Raw genomic sequence first — 18,704 nt, forward strand, 5'->3', positions numbered from 1 at the left:
AGGATCGAGTCTCGCATGTAGAGCCAGTTTGTGAGAGGCTTCTTCCCTACGAACATGAGCAGGAGCAATGCCAGCCAAAGTTGGCAGATACGCAGTAGGTGTGGGGCGGAGACAGCCAGTGATGATGCGCAAGGTGTCGTTAATGCACACATCCATCTTTTTTGTGTGTCTGCTGCGGTTCCATACAGCTGAGGCATATTCGGCTGAGCTGTAGACCAAGGCTAGTGCACTTGTACGCAAGGTTGATGCTCGGGCTCCCCATCCTGTTACTGCTAGGCTTCTCAAGAGGTTATTTCGCGAGGTAACCTTGGCACGGAGTGACTCGATGTGGGGTCTGTAGGTCAACTGCCGGTCAAGTTTTACTCCAAGGTAAGTTGGGTTTGCAGTGTATGGTAAAGGATTTCCTTTTAGCGAGACAGACAGTTGACGCTGAGATTCCCGATTATTTAGATGGAAAGCAGAGATTGTTGTTTTCGACGCATTCAGTTTGAGCCTCCACTTGTCCAGATAGTCAGCCACTAGTTTCAGGTCAGTTTCAAGTTTTCTTTCCACCTTATGCCAGTTCCTGTGAGCACATAGAAGAGCTAGATCATCCGCATAGCCATACTGTTGCGATGTAGTGCATGGGAGGTCACTTATATAGATATTAAATAGGAGTGGCGATAGTGTTGACCCTTGGGGGACGCCATTTTTCAGGCGGCGTGGTCTGCTGGGTTTTCCCTCGTTGGTATGCAGTATGAAGGTACGGTTCGAGATGGTCTCTACCAGAAACTTAACCATGTGTCGGTCAGGAATGAGTTGTAATAGTTTCATAGTAAGACCACGGTGCCACACAGTGTCATAGGCTGCTGTAAGATCCACTAGGACAACACCCACCTTCTCACGGGCTTCAAAGCCACTTTCGATGTCATCAGTAAGCTTGACAACCTGGTCAGTTGTGCATCGGCCGCGTCGGAATCCAGCTTGTTCTTCTGGCAGTTTTGGGTCAACGATTGGTTCGAGTCTGCTCAGTAGGAGACGCTCAAGTAACTTGTATGGCACACAGAGCAGGGAAATGGGCCTGTAACTTTTAGGGTCATCAGCTGGCTTGTTGGGCTTTCTAATGGCTATGATGTTAGCTTTCCTCCAGATCTTTGGGAGGAGCAACTTCATTAGGCAGAATGACATGAACTGTCGCAGCCACTCTCTTGCGAGTGGTCCAATATGTTTAATTAGCTCTGGTGGGATTTTGTCTGGGCCTTGTGATTTGCCAGTTTTTAGGTGTTTGATGGCTGCGTCTAACTCAGAGATGTTAAAAGAGGTAGATAGGAAACAGCTTGAGCTGGGTACCTTCCATAGTTGGTTGATTTCATTTTTCACTGCTCTGGCATGCGCTTTATCAGCTCCTTGATATTGGCCATTTGCGAGAAGTTGTTTCGCTATGGAGTTGGCCGTTATAGGGCATGGCTTTGGTTTCGTGGTCCTGCCTGTGAGGCGGTTGAGCGTTGACCAGGCTTTCCGACTTGAGTGGGTGAAGTCTATTCCAGCGACGGATTCCTCCCATCTATCTCTTTTTTTCCTGTTGATGCAGTCTGTTAAGTCAGTAGCGGCTGCCGCAGCTGCCAAGCCAGGTTCGGATGACATAAAAATATCATATTTTTGCTGACATTCGTTATCTCAGGTTGGGATAAAATTTCTCCTGCAGCTCCTTGGGATGGATAGCTTGGCTGCCTTGATGAGGTGTTGACAGAATTTTTTGTATGCTGCGTCCACTCCTACGGTGTTTGCTTCAGGAATCTGGTTACATTGCTGCTCTACAAGGTCGGTGTACTTTTCCCAGTCCGCTTTCCGGAAGTTCCATCTTGGGATGTATTTGGTTGGTACTGGTCGAATTGGGTTAGAAGGGACAATCAGTGAGGGTCGGTGTTGGGACCGAGGGAATTTCTCCTGTACAGCGCGATGCGGGAGGATTCCGCCAAGCTTCACAAAGGCCAAATCGGGGTTAGATGTGGTACCCCATCTGGCAGAGCGGAAACTATCAGGTTGTTTTGGGTCGTGCAGAAGCTGAGCCTCTACGAGGGATGCCCAATCTTCCAAAGCTGTCCCATCAGAGTTAGTGATGTTATAACCCCATTGAATGCTGTGGCAGTTGAAGTCGCCAGCGTACATGCATGGGGAACTGAAGTTCGGGATCGAATCGTTCAGAAATCTTGTCTGTGGTGACTTGTAGACGTTAACAACGCATACGCTCTCGATAGTAGTAGCGACCCACTCTATGTCTGAGTCACTATCATCAGAAGAGGACACATGTGACCAAGTTGCAGCACTGTGCACAAACGTCGCAACTCCATGGATTTTACTAAGAGTGTAGGAGGCAAGTTGGAAGCCCGTTATCTTCAGGCGCGAAACATCCACACAGTGAGTTTCTTGGAGCAGGATGGCAGTCGGTTGCAAGGGTTCAATCAGGTGTTCTAAAACTGTAGACTTGGCTCTTGAAAAGCCTTCCACATTGAGCTGCAGCAAGGTTATTCCTTCCCTTATGACATTCGTTGATGTCCGCCCTAATAAGGGCGCTTGATCGGGGTCGGAATTAATCGGAGACTGCAACTCCATTTGCATGTTGTTTGCTTCAGATAAGCTTTGCTTTCTCTTTGCTACTTGTCGGTTTGTTGTCATTAGTCGAATCCAGGGCTCACTACGTGGAGGTTGACAACTTGAGCCCCAAAATTTTTTATAAATATTTTAGCTAATATTTTAGCTATCATTTAGTATGACTAGTGTGTAAATATGATTCTAGAAGTTTTATCAGGGATTATTTTGTGAATATAACTCTTGCAAAAATAACACGTGTTTTCCACGTATATTACACGTGTTCAAAATCCTATGATTATTTGACTAATTTTTAAGGTATATAAGGTAAAATCACACCCAGAAGAGGGCATACAAAAGAGAAAAAATGTTTACCCGAGCAGAAGGATGTTTTACCGGAATTTTTTGTATGTTGAATATATGTTGTTTCCACATGTATTGCACGTTTCCATCTGTTGAAAAGTAACACGTGTTTTCCACGTATATTAAACGTGTTGAAGTTCTTTCGTTCATTTGGGCAATTTTTAATCTGTGTTAGGTAAAACTACCTCCCAAGGACGGTATAAACAGAAAGAATTCTCCACTCAAGTGGATTGGTGTCAACCATGCTCCTCCGCATTTTTTAGGATATAAGTTAGATTATGTGTTTTTGTAGGTGTCTTTACACGTTTTTATTACGTTATGTAAGAAGGAAACTTTATGACATTTTTTAGTCGCAAATTAATGTGATCTTTTAACGATAGTTCTTAGTGTAAATTTAAGTGGTTTCGCTTACTGATATTAAACAATTACTTACTAAGGTTTGGTACGGTAGCCACTTTACCAAGTCGAAATTCTGCCACTAAAAATGACTAGAATGAAACCGCCAACCAATCATAAGCTCCGGTTTAAGTGACGTAAAAATGGCGAAAAGAAAATGATAGAAAACAAATTAAGTGATGGATTTTTTGTCAGCTGGTTGGCTTAGGGGTTAAGGTTAGGGCTAGAAAGTAGTCATTTCATTGACGCCGGTTCGATTCCCACCACTGCTATTGCTCTTTTTCTTCTCTAATTCCAAATAAAGTTCAAAACAAGCATTAACTCTCCGAATGAGTGCTAGAAGGGTCACAATTGGACAGTAGCCTCTTATAACAATATGTGTTATACAAATGTGTTAAATAAATACAAATGTGTTAAATTGTTGATTTCAGATACGGTACGCAGAAATTAGGTAGAATGTGGGTGTAAAAACACGTAAAATCCACAACCAAATATACGTGTAATACACGTGAAATAGTGTCGATACTTATACGTGTATTATACGTGAAAATTAACGTATAATACACGACCCAAGGAACGTAGAATCTACGTGTCAGATACGAGGAAATTAGGTGTAATGCGGGTGTAAAACACGTAAAATCCACCACCAAATATACGTGTAATACACGTGAAATAGTGTCGACACATATGCGTGTATTATACGTGAAAATTAACGTATAATACACGACCCAAGGAACGTAGAATCTACGTGTCAGGTACGAGGAAATTAGGTGTAATGCGGGTGTAAAACACGTAAAATCCACCACCAAATATACGTGTAATACACGTGAAATAGTGTCGACACATATGCGTGTATTATACGTGAAAATTAACGTATAATACACGACCCAAGGAACGTAGAATCTACGTGTCAGATACGAGGAAATTAGGTGTAATGCGGGTGTAAACACGTAAAATCCACCACCAAATATACGTGTAATACACGTGAAATAGTGTCGACACATATGCGTGTATTATACGTGAAAATTAACGTATAATACACGACCCAAGGAACGTAGAATCTACGTGTCAGATACGAGGAAATTAGGTGTAATACGAAAGTAAAACACGTAAAATCCACCACCAAATATACGTGTAATACACGTGAAATAGTGTCGACACATATGCGTGTATTATACGTGAAAATGAACGTATAATACACGACCCAAGGAACGTAGAATCTACGTGTCAGATACGAGGAAATTAGGTGTAATGCGGGTGTAAAACACGTAAAATCCACCACCAAATATACGTGTAATACACGTGAAATAGTGTCGACACATATGCGTGTATTATACGTGAAAATTAACGTATAATACACGACCCAAGGAACGTAGAATCTACGTCTCAAATACGAGGAAATTAGGTGTAATGCGGGTGTAAAACACGTAAAATCCACCACCAAATATACGTGTAATACACGTGAAATAGTGTCGACACATATGCGTTTATTATACGTGAAAATTAACGTATAATACACGACCCAAGAAACATAGAATCTACGTGTCAGATACGAGGAAATTAGGTATAATGCGGGTGTAAAACACGTAAAATCCACCACCAAATATACGTGTAATACACGTGAAATAGTGTCGACACATATGCGTGTATTATACGTGAAAATTAACGTATAATACACGACTCAAGCAACGTAGAATCTACGTGTCAGATACGAGGAAATTAGGTGTAATGCGGGTGTAAAACACGTAAAATCCACCACCAAATATACGTGTAATACACGTGAAATAGTGTCGACACATATGCGTGTATTATACGTGAAAATTAACGTATAATACACGACCCAAGGAACGTAGAATCTACGTGTCAGATACGAGGAAATTAGGTGTAATACGAGTGTAAACCACGTAAAATCCACCACCAAATATACGTGTAATACACGTGAAATAGTGTCGACACATATGCGTGTATTATACGTGAAAATTAACGTATAACACACGACCCAAGGTACGTAGAATCTACGTGTAATACACGTGAAATTTCTAGCTGGGTCTGCTGAGAGTACGGGGAAAGTGAAAGTAGACTACGTGTTGAGGGATATTTCGTGCCTCGCCCCCGTAAAGAACACCTATAAGTGTTAGGGTTTGAGCCTGGTTTTGTCTGCGGTGGCCGACACTTGTCTGAGCCCAGAACAGTCGGTTATTATCGCAACCATTGTATATGATTGATTGATTGATTGATTGAATCTTTATCCTCGGACTGGGAAAGCTTCTTGCAGAGCTTAATCCTGGCAGTTTCGCATACTTGTAGAGGCTTCGGATCACTGACGCAGGCCCGGTCACCGAGATTGACAGAGTGAAGTTTCCGATTGTTGAAGTCTTGTTGCCGGGGAACTATTCCATCCATTAGATGCCGCTGAATGGAGAGCAGTCCTTAACGTGCGTTGCTCAAGCGCACACCCCGAGAGTCGAACCAGCGCCGCTTGATAGCGTCATTTTTGCGTGTACCTACTGTGCGCGAAACGGGCTACTTGTTCACTTTTCTTTCTTCGGTCTCAGTTTTCGACGACTTGCAAAATGAAGAGAAACAATAATTGTGCACTTTAGTTTTATTAATTCAGTTTCTTCTCTCTAGGAATAAGCAAAAAAATGAATAACCGTCCTGTAACTCAACCAACTTAAAACTGATGCATTTTTCTCAACCTAGTCAAAAAATGAAACGTGTAACTTACAAAAAATGTGATATCATCTGAAGGCAAGCGCGAGACTAATTTAGTTTCTCGCGCGGGCTTGCGGTGATCGAAGCCAAACGTCACACTACTACCTATGGTACCAATTTCATGTATCGTCGTGTTTATTCTTATTGTTGTTCATTCTTTGCATGCCCTTTGTATTTGCGTATTAACTTAAACGTGAGTGATTCAAACAATTTGTGTATCATGTGTTTTTATTCATTGGTTCACAATTGTCGTCAATTCTTTTTTAGTTATGCCATGTCAGACTGTCATAACTAGGGGCCGCTATGTTCCCGACAATGGTTCACCTAATCAAACGTCATATAAAAACCGTTATGGTCTACTTAACCTAGCTGGCATCTTACGTCATGGAAGTTGCTAGAAAATGAGCCAAAATTGCACCATCGTTCGTAAGACTTGTGTCAAACCTGTTTAAACATGAAACATTGCATCACTACCTTTGAACACCTGTTTGAATTGCGTGAAAATGTCTTTCACTATTACGTCACAGTTACTGCGTACGTGAGTTTGAGATATGATATCTATTCTGGTCATTCGTGAAATGGTTGCTTGAGAGTTAGTCGCACATTTAACTGTTTGCTTAGTGCTTGCCAGCTGGACGAAAATTCCGTCTTTATCTAAGTAGTTTGTTCTGTAGTGACAGGTTTTAGTGGCGTACCGTGTTGCGTTCCATTTTCGATAGCCGCGGGCTAATTTTATAGAGATACAATTTTGAATAGACGTTTGAAAGGAGTGTTTCTTTTCGGTCATTACATTCAGACGAACGGATTCGGGAATCTTATGTTACAATTTTCCCACGAAGAGATTATGGTTTACCGCTGTGACCACAAGGCTACATCAACAAACAAAATATTTAAGGAACATGGACGCGGATTTAAATCCTGACGGATTTGACTTCAACCACCGGATTAGGATGAAAACTATTTTAACAACCGCTTTGGATTTGGACTTGCTGATTAGAAATCTGCGGTAGACACTTTAACAAGTCGAAATTCTGCCACTGCGAATGACTACAATAATGCAACCGCCAACCAATCAGAACATGTTATAAGAGGCTACCGTCCAATTGTGACCTTTCTAGCACTCAGTCAGAGAGTTAATGCTTGTTTTGAACTTTATTTGGTAATTACAGAAGAAAAAAGAGCAACAGCACTGGTGGGAATGGAACCCGCGTCAGTGAAATAACTACTTTCTAGCCCCCTAACCCTAACCCCTAAGCCAACGAGCTGAATGAAAATCCATCACTTGATTTGCTTTGTATCATCTTCTTTTCGCTCTTTTTTTCGTCATAGAAAACGTACGGTAGCTTATGATTGGTTGGCGGTGCATTGTAGTCAATTGCAGTGGCAGAATTTTTCCTTGTTAAAATGGCTACCGGAATCTGCGCTCCTCCTCAAATCATCAGGGTGCATTAACTCATAAACGTTACAACCAAAGGATGCCTAACTAACAGACCGTAGAAAGTTTAATCACATCATAATTCGCAACATAAAATTAAACTGCCACCACAACTGAACTGGTACGGTACTGTAGCGGACGCGGTAGTTTAGCTCGCCGCTCATATAGGCTACAGCCGTCTGTGCTGACGGCGACATTCCTGGGCAGAACCGAAATCAGAACTGGCGAGGAAAGACCAGGACACGATAGTCTTCTTCACTGTCTTATCTAGCCTATTGGTCACAGCGGTAAACCATAATCTCTTCGTAGGAAAATTGTAACATAAAGTTCCCGGATCCGTTCGTCTGTATGTAATGACTGAAAAAAAACACTCCTTCGAAACGTCTATTCAAATTTGTATTTCTGTAAAATTAGCCACCTGGCTGTCGAAATTGGATGCAACGCCGTACACCACTAAAAGTTGTCACTACAGAACAGATTACTTAGATAAAAGACGGAAATTTTGTCCAGCTGGCAAGCAAACAGCAAACAGTTAAATGTGCGACTAACTCTCAAGCAACCATTTCACGAATGACTAGAATAATTTGCGATATCTCAAATGCACGTAGACAGTAACTGTGACGCAATAATGAAAGACATTGTCACGCAATTCAAACCCGTGTTCAAAGGTAGTGATGCAATATTTCATCAGGTCTTACGACCGATGGTGCAATATTTGGACATTTTCTAGCAATTTCCATGACGTAAGATGCCAGCTAAGTTAAGTAGACCATAACGGTTTTTATATGACGTTTGATTTGGTGAAAATTGTCGGGAACACCTATCGACTGGTTTGACAGAACAGTCTTTGACCACAAGATAGAATTCTTTAAGACTGCGTTGTTTATTAACTTGACTGCTAGTTTCAGAAGAACAGAAATCCAAACATAGCAAAAAGAGAACACCGAACTATTGACAATCCCACTACCGAAATACTAGCATGCTGGCGTACTTGATTACAAATAGAATAATAGCGAGTCTGAGTTGAATAATCCTCGAATCGGCTCGAATAGTATAGTAGCCTATAGTATAGTGAAGGATCATAGTTGCAGTTTCTTAAAAAGAACTCTACTTTAATTTGGAGAGGCGCATCCACAGGCACTGCCATTTCTACATGCGATCATCTAACGTAATACAACGGTGGATTCACTAGTCGATGAAATACAGTGGTACCGGTACTGCGATTCAGGCACAATGCAAAGATTGATTACAAGACTGCTTTCCGAAAGTACGCGGTATTTAATGATTAGAAAGGAAGATTCTGGAATACAACATGACGTCACGGTGACGCGCGTTACGTCAGAGAAAATTAGCTCTCGGGCGCCACAGACACCCGCGCAAGAAGGCAAACGGGGCGAACCGTTTGGCTTCTGATGAAGGTGCGTGAAGCAAAAACATGTGAGGCAGAAGAAACGTGCAAGTACAAGCTACAGTATGTATATATATAACAAGGTGTACACTGAAAACAAGGACGGGGTCGAATCCCCTCCGCACGGCGCAAACGCTAACAGTCTCTCTGTCCTTGAGGAGCGGCTGGTCGGATCTCGATTGGTTGAAGCAGAGGTCTCGTGCAGCGGACATCCGGCCAGTGACAAGACTATTTTGTGCAACAAAAATGCGGTTAGTGAGGGCGATAACAATCATACACAAGAAATGTGGAAGGTTACAATTACAACGCTCACAATTAAGTTACCAATTACAATTACAACAAGGTTACAATTACAACTACAAGGTTACAATTACAACTACAAGGTTACAATCTAAACGAAACGGTTATTACAGGTGAACACTGCGGAAGCATTTAATGTGTATATACTATGTATATAATGTATATATATAATCCAGAAATTGATTGCAGCAGTTGCAAATAAATATGTATTATATATGTATATAATGTGTAGGGGAGATGTGGGACCAATGATACAAGGGGACCAATACAACACAGCTCGTTTTTGATCCCTACTAAAAATTAACTATTTTTTTGGTAGTTATTGGAACGAGATTACATAAACCTTCTTTGCCACGAGGTTTGAAAGTTAGGTTGTTGCAAATGCAGAAATGAGAGACAAAAGTATGTTTTTGGCAGGCAAAAGTAAAAAGTAGTACTTCTGGAAAACTTTCAATATTATGTTCAAGTGTGTATTATAGCAAATGCTAAGTTTTTCATGTACTAGGTAGGAAGGTATTCTACAAGATTGGTAGGCTTTATGAGAGATAATAAGTCGAGTTTTGTGAAACCATCGTTTAATTCAAAGTTTTTGAGATGGGGGAGCTTTGAGACACTGTCAATTGAGACCATGTCTCAAAGGTCCCTGTCTGAATTTGAAAGTATTTTTTGCAGAAAATGCCTATGTTAAAGCCATCTGAAGGCTTAAAAAGGAATTTTTTAAATGAAGCTTCAAATAATGCTTTGCATGACATTGTTTAATATAACTTATCTGTGAGAAAAGCTGCCAAAAAACATAAATTTGATCATACCACTCTTGGCAGATACTTGAAGGATGGATGAAAAATGAGCCATTTTCTGAAGTGTTGTCACACTTCAATAAATTTATGAATTTCTCCAAATCAATCTAGGTATTTCTGGAAACGTACAATGTGAGAATTCTGTAACTTCTGATGAGCATCACCAAACAGGAGAAACTGAGCCTTGTACCTCAGCTTCTTTACAAAAAAATGATTCGATTTTGTTATCTTCAATACGGCCATATCCAAAAGGAGTTGCAAAGGGAAGAAAGAGAAAATCACGAAAACGTAAATTAGTTGTGAACATCTTCAGAATCTAACACAAGCAGTGTTGTGGAAGTTCATCTAGAAACTGACGTTGAGAGTGTTTGCACCGATACCAGTGATGTTTCATGTGAAGAAAATGCATTGCAAAACATAATTCCTGATTGTCTTTCTACTGGAACCTATGTAGTGGCCAAAGTTCATGCAAATGCAGATGTTAAATTTAAACATTTCATCGGCCGGCTTGCACATGGACCTGATCAAGATAATGACTATGAAATGAAGTTTTTAAAACTAAATTGAGAAAACATCTGACAAAATGAAGGACTGTTTTGTGCTCCCAGAAAATAAAAATGTGGCTTATGTGTCTCATTGTGATATTGTATGTCTTGTGCCAGACCCAACCTCTGTTGCCAAAACGAAACGCTTGTCTGGTGTTTTGAAATTTGCAATAAACTTGTCACAATATCACATTGCTGTCTGTGACGACCCCTCCCCAGCCAACTGTTACTGTTTAAACAATTTTGTATTGAATCAGCTTGTTCGTTCTTCCATCTGTCCATGTTCGTTCTAGAAACTTCTTGTTCTTTGCTTTTACACAAAATGCAATCTTTCTTCAGAAAAAGTACAGTTTTCGTGTAAGTAGTAAACCTGTCTCATTGGTCCCATTGGTGTGTTGCAAAGGTCCCACCCAGGTGGGACCAATGATACAAAAAAGTGAACTTTTAAAAAGTGAAATAATTTTTTAATCTCTGGTCCAATCCGAAGCCTTAGCTATGCATAAATACAGTAAGAAGATGTGCTTCCCTCAAACGCTTAAGTAGCCCTGTACTGCGAAAATCACGCGCGACAACGGAAAAAATACTCATTTTGTTTCATTGGTCCCACATCTCCCCTAGATTCTATTTGAATAAGACCTTCTGATGATCCGTTAGGTGAAACAATTTGTGAAGGCTTCAGATAGTAATAACTATATTTGATTTAATTCGCTCTGCTTTGCCTTTTTGCTTGGCATTGAGCACTTTTTGTAGTATTAATAGTTTTCATTGTTTTTAATGTGTATATACAGTGCTACAACTACAGGGACTGAATGATAAATAGACTGAAAGCATGATAGACTGAAAGCACGAAGCGACTGCACGGGGAACCGGTCCAACAGGGCAGGAAGCGGTGGACAGATGAATGCGAGTAGCTGTGACGAAACAAGGCCAGTAGGGCAGAAAGCGATGGGTAAGCTAGTCACAAGCAACATGTCGGCTTATATCTATGACAGCTGGGCAACAAAAGCAGGACAATGCCTATAGGGCAGAAAGCGACTGGCAAGCTAGTCGCAAGCAGCATGTCGACTTATCTATGATACCACCTTAACAAACAAGTTTCTAACAACAGAGGCTACAAAGATAAACAAAAGGGCGCTACATGAACAAAACAACGGTGGTCAGACAAGGGTTATAACAAGTAGGCTACTATATACAGGAAGTGTGCTGCGTCGCACGCCTATGTGAGGGAAGTGCAGCTCCTAAAGACAACTACAGGGCAGGGAACTGCTAAACGAGGGAGTGATTAACTGAGGAAATGTATGCAGTTTCAAGTCTTACACAGAACTAAGAAAGGGTTGCAGCATTACGTCATGCCGAGGACGGAAAGCTAAGCGGGGAAGGTAAGCTGCATTACTAAACACCAAGTTCATGTTCGGGCCAGGATGAACATGCGCTACGGTCTAAGAATGCACTAAGTGTGATGCTAAATCGGACACTATGAAAATTGCAATTGAAGGATGTACAATCGATTAGAGTCTAGACCAAGCACAACATAAGTGAGGGGGGTGTAGGCTAAGGCACATGTCAATTATTAAGAGAAACCAATTAGCAGAGCAGGAGTGAAAGGGCGATTACACGACAAGGCGAAATAGGGCAGAATGTACGTTGACTTACATCAGACCAACGTCGGTAGAGCCCAAAGTCAGTGAACGTCTATGATAACAAAATTTCTGCAGTGACCGCAATGGTCGGGCACAAGGGCCACAGGTAAGGGTGCGATTAGACATGTTAACCTACAGATAACTATGACACTTAAGCTAAGTCCAGTGGAAGCAGTAGTTGAAAATCCGATGAAATCCGACTTAGCAAACTCGCGAAAACTACGACGAAAAGGTTTAAAGGAAAGATGGTGAAAGAACTAAACAAAGGTTGAATGGATGCAGTTTCACGTCGTGCCCAGGACGCAGAGCTACTGTAATTAATTCGATGACTGTGGTCACAGCGGTAAACCATAATCTCTTCGTGGGAAAATTGTAACGTAAGATTCCCAAATCCGTTCGTCTGCATGCAATGACCCAAAAATAAACACACTTTCGAAACGTCTATTCAAACAGTGTATTCCAGTAAAATTAGCCCGAGGCTATCGAAAATAGGTGTAACGCCTACACCTCTAAAAAAACTGTCACTACAATACAGATTAATTGGATAAAAGACGGAACTTTTGTCCAGCTAGCAAGCACTAAGCCATCAGTTAAATGTGCGGCCAACTTTCAAACAATCATTTTACGAATGACCAGAATAGATATCAATATCTCAAATTCACGTAGAAAGTAACTGTGACGCAATAAATGAAAGACAATTATGAAGTCATTCCAACAGGTGTTTAAGCTGATGTAATATTTCCTGTTTAAACAGGCCCAAACAGGTCCAAACAGGTCTTATGAACAATGGTGCAATTTTGGCACATGCTTCTAGCAACTTCCATGACGTAATATTCAGTAGACTTGAACGGTTTTATATGACGTTTGATTTGTACAGAGATTGGCCGTAACATAGCGGCCCCTAGTTATGACAGTCTAACATGGCATAACTAAAAAAGAATTGAAGGACAATCGTGAGCCAATGAATAAAACACACGATACACAAATTGTTTGAATCACTCACGTTTAAGTTAATACGCAAATACAAAGGGCATGCAAAGAATGAACAGCAATAAGAATAAACACGACGATACATGAAATTGGTACCATAGGTACACGCTAAAATGACGCTATATACAATGGTTGCGCTAATAACCGACTGTTCCGGGCTCAGACAAGGGTCGGCCACCGCAGACAAAACCAAGCTCAAACCCTAACACTTAGGTGTTCTTTACGGGGGCGAGGCACGAAATATCCCTCAACACGTAGTCTACTTTCACTTTCCCCGTACTCTCGTCATAGTTGCAGACGGCAACTTTGGCTCTACGAACCACAGGCTTCCCTTTCCTAATTTGTGAAACTACCTCATGCACCCTCCCAAGTTGATACTTCCCACGTTTACCAATGTCTTGGAGAGAACCTACCACTACAAGTTGACCAGGCTCCAAATTCTCGGCCATTTTTAGCCATTTTTTCCGGCCCTGAAGACCTGGCAAGTAAAAATCGATCCATTTATTCCAAAACTGCTGAGAAAGTGACAAATTGAACCGATAATCCCTTCTTAATTGGTCACGATCATGTGGTTGCCCAACAGCACAGTATGGGTCTAAGTATGGGGTCTAAAGTGAGGCAGGGGTGATGACAGTAAAATCCCTAGGGTCGTCACTCAAAGGTACCAAAGGGCGTTCGTTCACGATCCGAACGGCACTGCTGGAGTACGTAAGCAATTCAATGAAATTGGGCTTACGAATTGAAGAGTCCAAAATGTGAAAAAAGTACTTGGTCATATCGGCCACGAAACCAAATCTGCCAAGCCGAAATCTTGCCAAGACATCTACAAGAGGGTTTAACAAGTCAGGACCCGAAAACATTACATCATTAACACAAGTTCCTCGAAATTCAGACTTGCCATCGTAAACAATACGCTTTTTTAATTGTGACGTCACAAAGTATGGTAAATACCATTCAAATTCCTTGACATTTCCTGCTTCACCAGTACGCTCAATATAGCCATTAGATTTAAGATCTTTCATGGTGTCAGTAAGGAAATCACGAAGTTCAGGCTGTTTTAAAGCTTTCTTTCTTAAAGCAGCAGCTCTATCTGACGCCAACACAAAATTGTTAGGTAAATCAATATCTTCCTTCAACGGAACAGGTATCTCAAATCGACCATCTTTCAACTCAATATTCGGTTCGACAAGTTCTCTAGCCAAAATATCATTGCGAGACAATTCACAGGTTTCATTTTGCAAAGTCAAATCCTGAATGACTTTATTCAGGTCTGCTATTTCCGTATCGCGAGACTCAATTTTACGCTGAAAGCCAGAGATGACATCCGACTCTGAAGACGTCTGCACTCTGCACACTTTAGCAACGCTTTCAACTAAGGGTGACTTACCACCACAAGCCAACCAACCGAGAGGAGTGAGCAAAGCATGCGGTTCACTACGATTGTCACCAACACGCTCTTCTTTTGCACACATCAAATAAGCGTTGTCGTTGCCAATCAGTACATCTACAGTACTACAATCATTCAAATGAAACATATTCACGTCATGAAAATGACGGAAACCACTTAAATCTTGTTTATGGGGTAAAGTTTTAACATCGTCAGCCCAAGCTGGGTTAACCACCGAGGTTATATCACAAAACAGTTCATCAGTCTCTAACGACTGGATGTTGAGTTTAACAAGGTCAGCACAAGTAGGTTTCTGACCAGCCAGAGTATCCATTTTAAACGACGCTTTATCATACGGTTTAAGACCAAGTTCGCACACCAAGTCACTCGAAACAAAGGTCAACTGCGAACCAGGATCATGCTGACAATACACCAACTTCGATTTGCCAGTCATTGGATTCAAAACACGAGCAGCAGTAACGCGGTTAAAGGCTGCTTTAACATTTCCAATCTTAACATTACGCACAGGAACTCTGGCACCAGCCTCATCTTTACCGACCGAATCCAGAGAATCACGTGACGTCACATAAAAATCATGCAGAAGAAAATAGTGTTTCCTATCGTTGTTAGGCCCACACTTACGACAGTTATTTGCATGAACGCAATCCCTAACCATATGCTGGCGCAAACAATTCAAGCATTTGCCAGCTTTCACAATGACATCTCTCCGATCTTTAGGTGTCAAGCGCAAAAATTCTTTACAATTAGACAAAAAATGATATTCAACTTGACCACGTGACGAACAACAAAAACACGCCGGTATGTCACTATGTCTGGCCACACCGCCGCGCGGTGCGCCAACAGCAGTCGAGTACTGCGAACTCCCTGAAATCACATTATCATGGGGTTTTACCGACGTCTGCCTAACCGGACATGAAGGCAATTTTCCTTTGCCAAACTTTTTAAAATGCTGCGACTCACCAGAATCGCCCATTAGCATAATGCTAAAATCAGTCGATTTGCGCGTTTCCTCCCGTACTACAAAATCAAACAAACTCTGAAAAGTAGGTTCCTCAGTGCTACCATACTGATCACCTAAAAAGTCAAGATAACGCTGCTTAGCGTCAAACGGGAGTCGCTTAGCCAAATCCAAAACAAAACGTCCTTCTAATTTATCACGCTGACCATAAGCTTTCGCGTAAAGCAAACACTGCGACAATTCATCTTTAAACTCTTTCAAATCACTGGAAGAGATAGAAGTCAATTTGCTACCATAGCGATACTTTCTAATTTCTGGTTCTGCGAAAAGACCTCCACGAACTCCAAAACGTTGGGACAAGCGAGATAACGACATTTCTATCCTGTCTTCCTCTGACAAGCCAGGAGTGTCGGAAACCAAATTAGCAATCGTTTGTGCAGCTGTTCTAACACAAGCTGCTTGTAACAAAGTCAAACGAGTTCCCTTAAAGGGCGAAGCTGCCATCAAGGCCATAACACGATTTTTAAAGAAGACAAATGGCATATTATTACCATCGTAACCAATCAAGGCCGCCTTATCGAAGAACGTCCTACTATTTTGGTATTCAAAAAAGCAATCCTGCTGTTGAGAACTCGATTTAGCGGGAGAAGACAAGCTATATCCCTTAAGGGGCTGAGTGGGCTCAGTCACATGCACAGCCTGATCACGATCCTCAAACACGTTAAAATCAGGAGACACGATACGCCTTTCACAACCACCCAAATTACGTGTAGCTGGGCGATCAGCAACTAGCGGCGCAGAAAACTTTGAAGGGGGCAAAGCATTACTGCTAATGGCGGCCCCGTGACCTGTACGCTCTGGGGGAGGAGTTCGGTTGTAATTTGCAGACCTTGGCTCTACAGCCTTCGGAAGACCCTTAGCCGCGGCCCCGAGACCTCCTGAAACAGCTGGAAAACATGTGGATTGTACAGGTCCACTTACAGATTGAACAGGCGTCTGGAAAAGGTTAGGTAAATTAAACTGCGATTGATGTTCACTTCTGGAATGCCTAGAAGAGCCCTTCCTAGAGCTACGCCGGGAGCCCAACTCAGAACGATATTCAGCTAAAGCTACCTCCTTACGTTGTTCAGCCCTCAACTGTGCGTCTTTGAGTGCGAACTCAGCAGCTCTCGCTTCGGCTTTCGCGGCAGCCTCAGCTCGTACGGCCTCAGCTCTCGCGGCGGCCTCAGCAGCTCTCGCTTCGGCCTCAACTCGTATGGTCTCAGCTCTCGCGGCGGCCTCAGCAGCTCTCGCTTCGGCCTCAGCAGCTCTTGCTTCGGCCTCGGCTTGGATCTGGAGCTCCTCTCGTCTTAGCTGTAGGTTAATTTGTGCAACTATCCGTGACGAGCTCTCAGACATCTTAGTGCTTACATTTGAGGCGCTATCCTCAGGATGTATGTCAGCATCTAACCTATCTGAGAAATCACTTTCTTTTTGTTCGAAGTTATTTTTTAACGAGTTAAATTCGGGATCTACCCTATCACGAAGTTCTGTCAAGATTGCAGAGTTAACAATTTTACTCAAAAGAGCATGGAAATGCCGTAATTCCTCTTCTAAAGTAGATAAGTTAGATCGAAAAATTAGCAGTTCCTGCTTATCACTCAAAGAACCTAGGGCCACAGAAAGTTTCCCAATTTCAGTCAAAATATCCCGTCTAAGATGCCGGGCCTCTCGAACTGACTTAGCCTCATCGTTAATGGGTCCCCCCCCAGAATGGCCTGCCCGACCGCAAAGAACATCATCATGCTTAAACTCAGTCGAGTCGACGGCGGTCGAGTCCCTGTCACCACCGAGTGTAGACATATTAAATGTTAGGGCTAAATTTAACAATTAAAAAATTAAGTTACACAAACACACAAAATTATTAGGCTACAGTAGTTATAAAAAACTTAACTGCAAAGACCGTAAAAAATACAAAAAAGAATTTAAATGCACGATACCGTAGCTGTACGAGTATGTGAAGTCCAAACGTCCACAAAACTTGCTTGGATTCTTCGACTTGAATCTTCAAGCACAGATGGATTGCCTTTAATCTTTTTTCTTGCCAATAAATGTCAAAGTTATTTTTTTTCTGTACCAAACTGAGAAGAAATGTCTTTACTTTTTAGCTTAAAGTTCTTCAGTTGCCTACCGAGAAGAAATGTCTTTAATTTTCTTTGCTTCTTTAGACTACCAACCAATAAGATCTTCTTTTATTATTTCTTTGCTTCTAAGTGCTTCTGTGCCAAACACTAGACAGAGAATCGTCTTTTATTTTTTATGCTGCCTGTGCTTCCGTACAAACACTAGCCAGAGAATCGTCTTTTATTTTTTTGCTTCTAAGTGCTTCTGCGCCAAACACTAGACAGAGAATCGTCCTTTATTTTTTGCTTCTAAGTGCTTCTGTGCCAAACACTAGACAGAGAATCGTCTTTTATTTTTTATGGTCACAGCGGTAAACCATAATCTCTTCGTGGGAAAATTGTAACGTAAGATTCCCAAATCCGTTCGTCTGCATGCAATGACCCAAAAATAAACACACTTTCGAAACGTCTATTCAAACAGTGTATTCCAGTAAAATTAGCCCGAGGCTATCGAAAATAGGTGTAACGCCTACACCTCTAAAAAAACTGTCACTACAATACAGATTAATTGGATAAAAGACGGAACTTTTGTCCAGCTAGCAAGCACTAAGCCATCAGTTAAATGTGCGGCCAACTTTCAAACAATCATTTTACGAATGACCAGAATAGATATCAATATCTCAAATTCACGTAGAAAGTAACTGTGACGCAATAAATGAAAGACAATTATGAAGTCATTCCAACAGGTGTTTAAGCTGATGTAATATTTCCTGTTTAAACAGGCCCAAACAGGTCCAAACAGGGCTTATGAACGATGGTGCAATTTTGGCACATGCTTCTAGCAACTTCCATGACGTAATATTCAGTAGACTTGAACGGTTTTATATGACGTTTGATTTGTACAGAGATTGGCCGTAACAGACTGTATGCAAGAACGGTGACAAGCTAAAGAAAGGTGGAAAACTAACTAAAGATTGGTTGAATGGATGCAGTTTTACGTCTTGCCCAGGACGGAGACTACTGTAATTAATACGATAACTGTATGCAAGAACGGCACCTAGCTGATGAAAGATGGGATG

The sequence above is a fragment of the Aplidium turbinatum genome, chromosome 10 (assembly GCF_918807975.1).
Source record: "Aplidium turbinatum chromosome 10, kaAplTurb1.1, whole genome shotgun sequence".
NCBI lineage: Eukaryota > Metazoa > Chordata > Ascidiacea > Aplousobranchia > Polyclinidae > Aplidium > Aplidium turbinatum.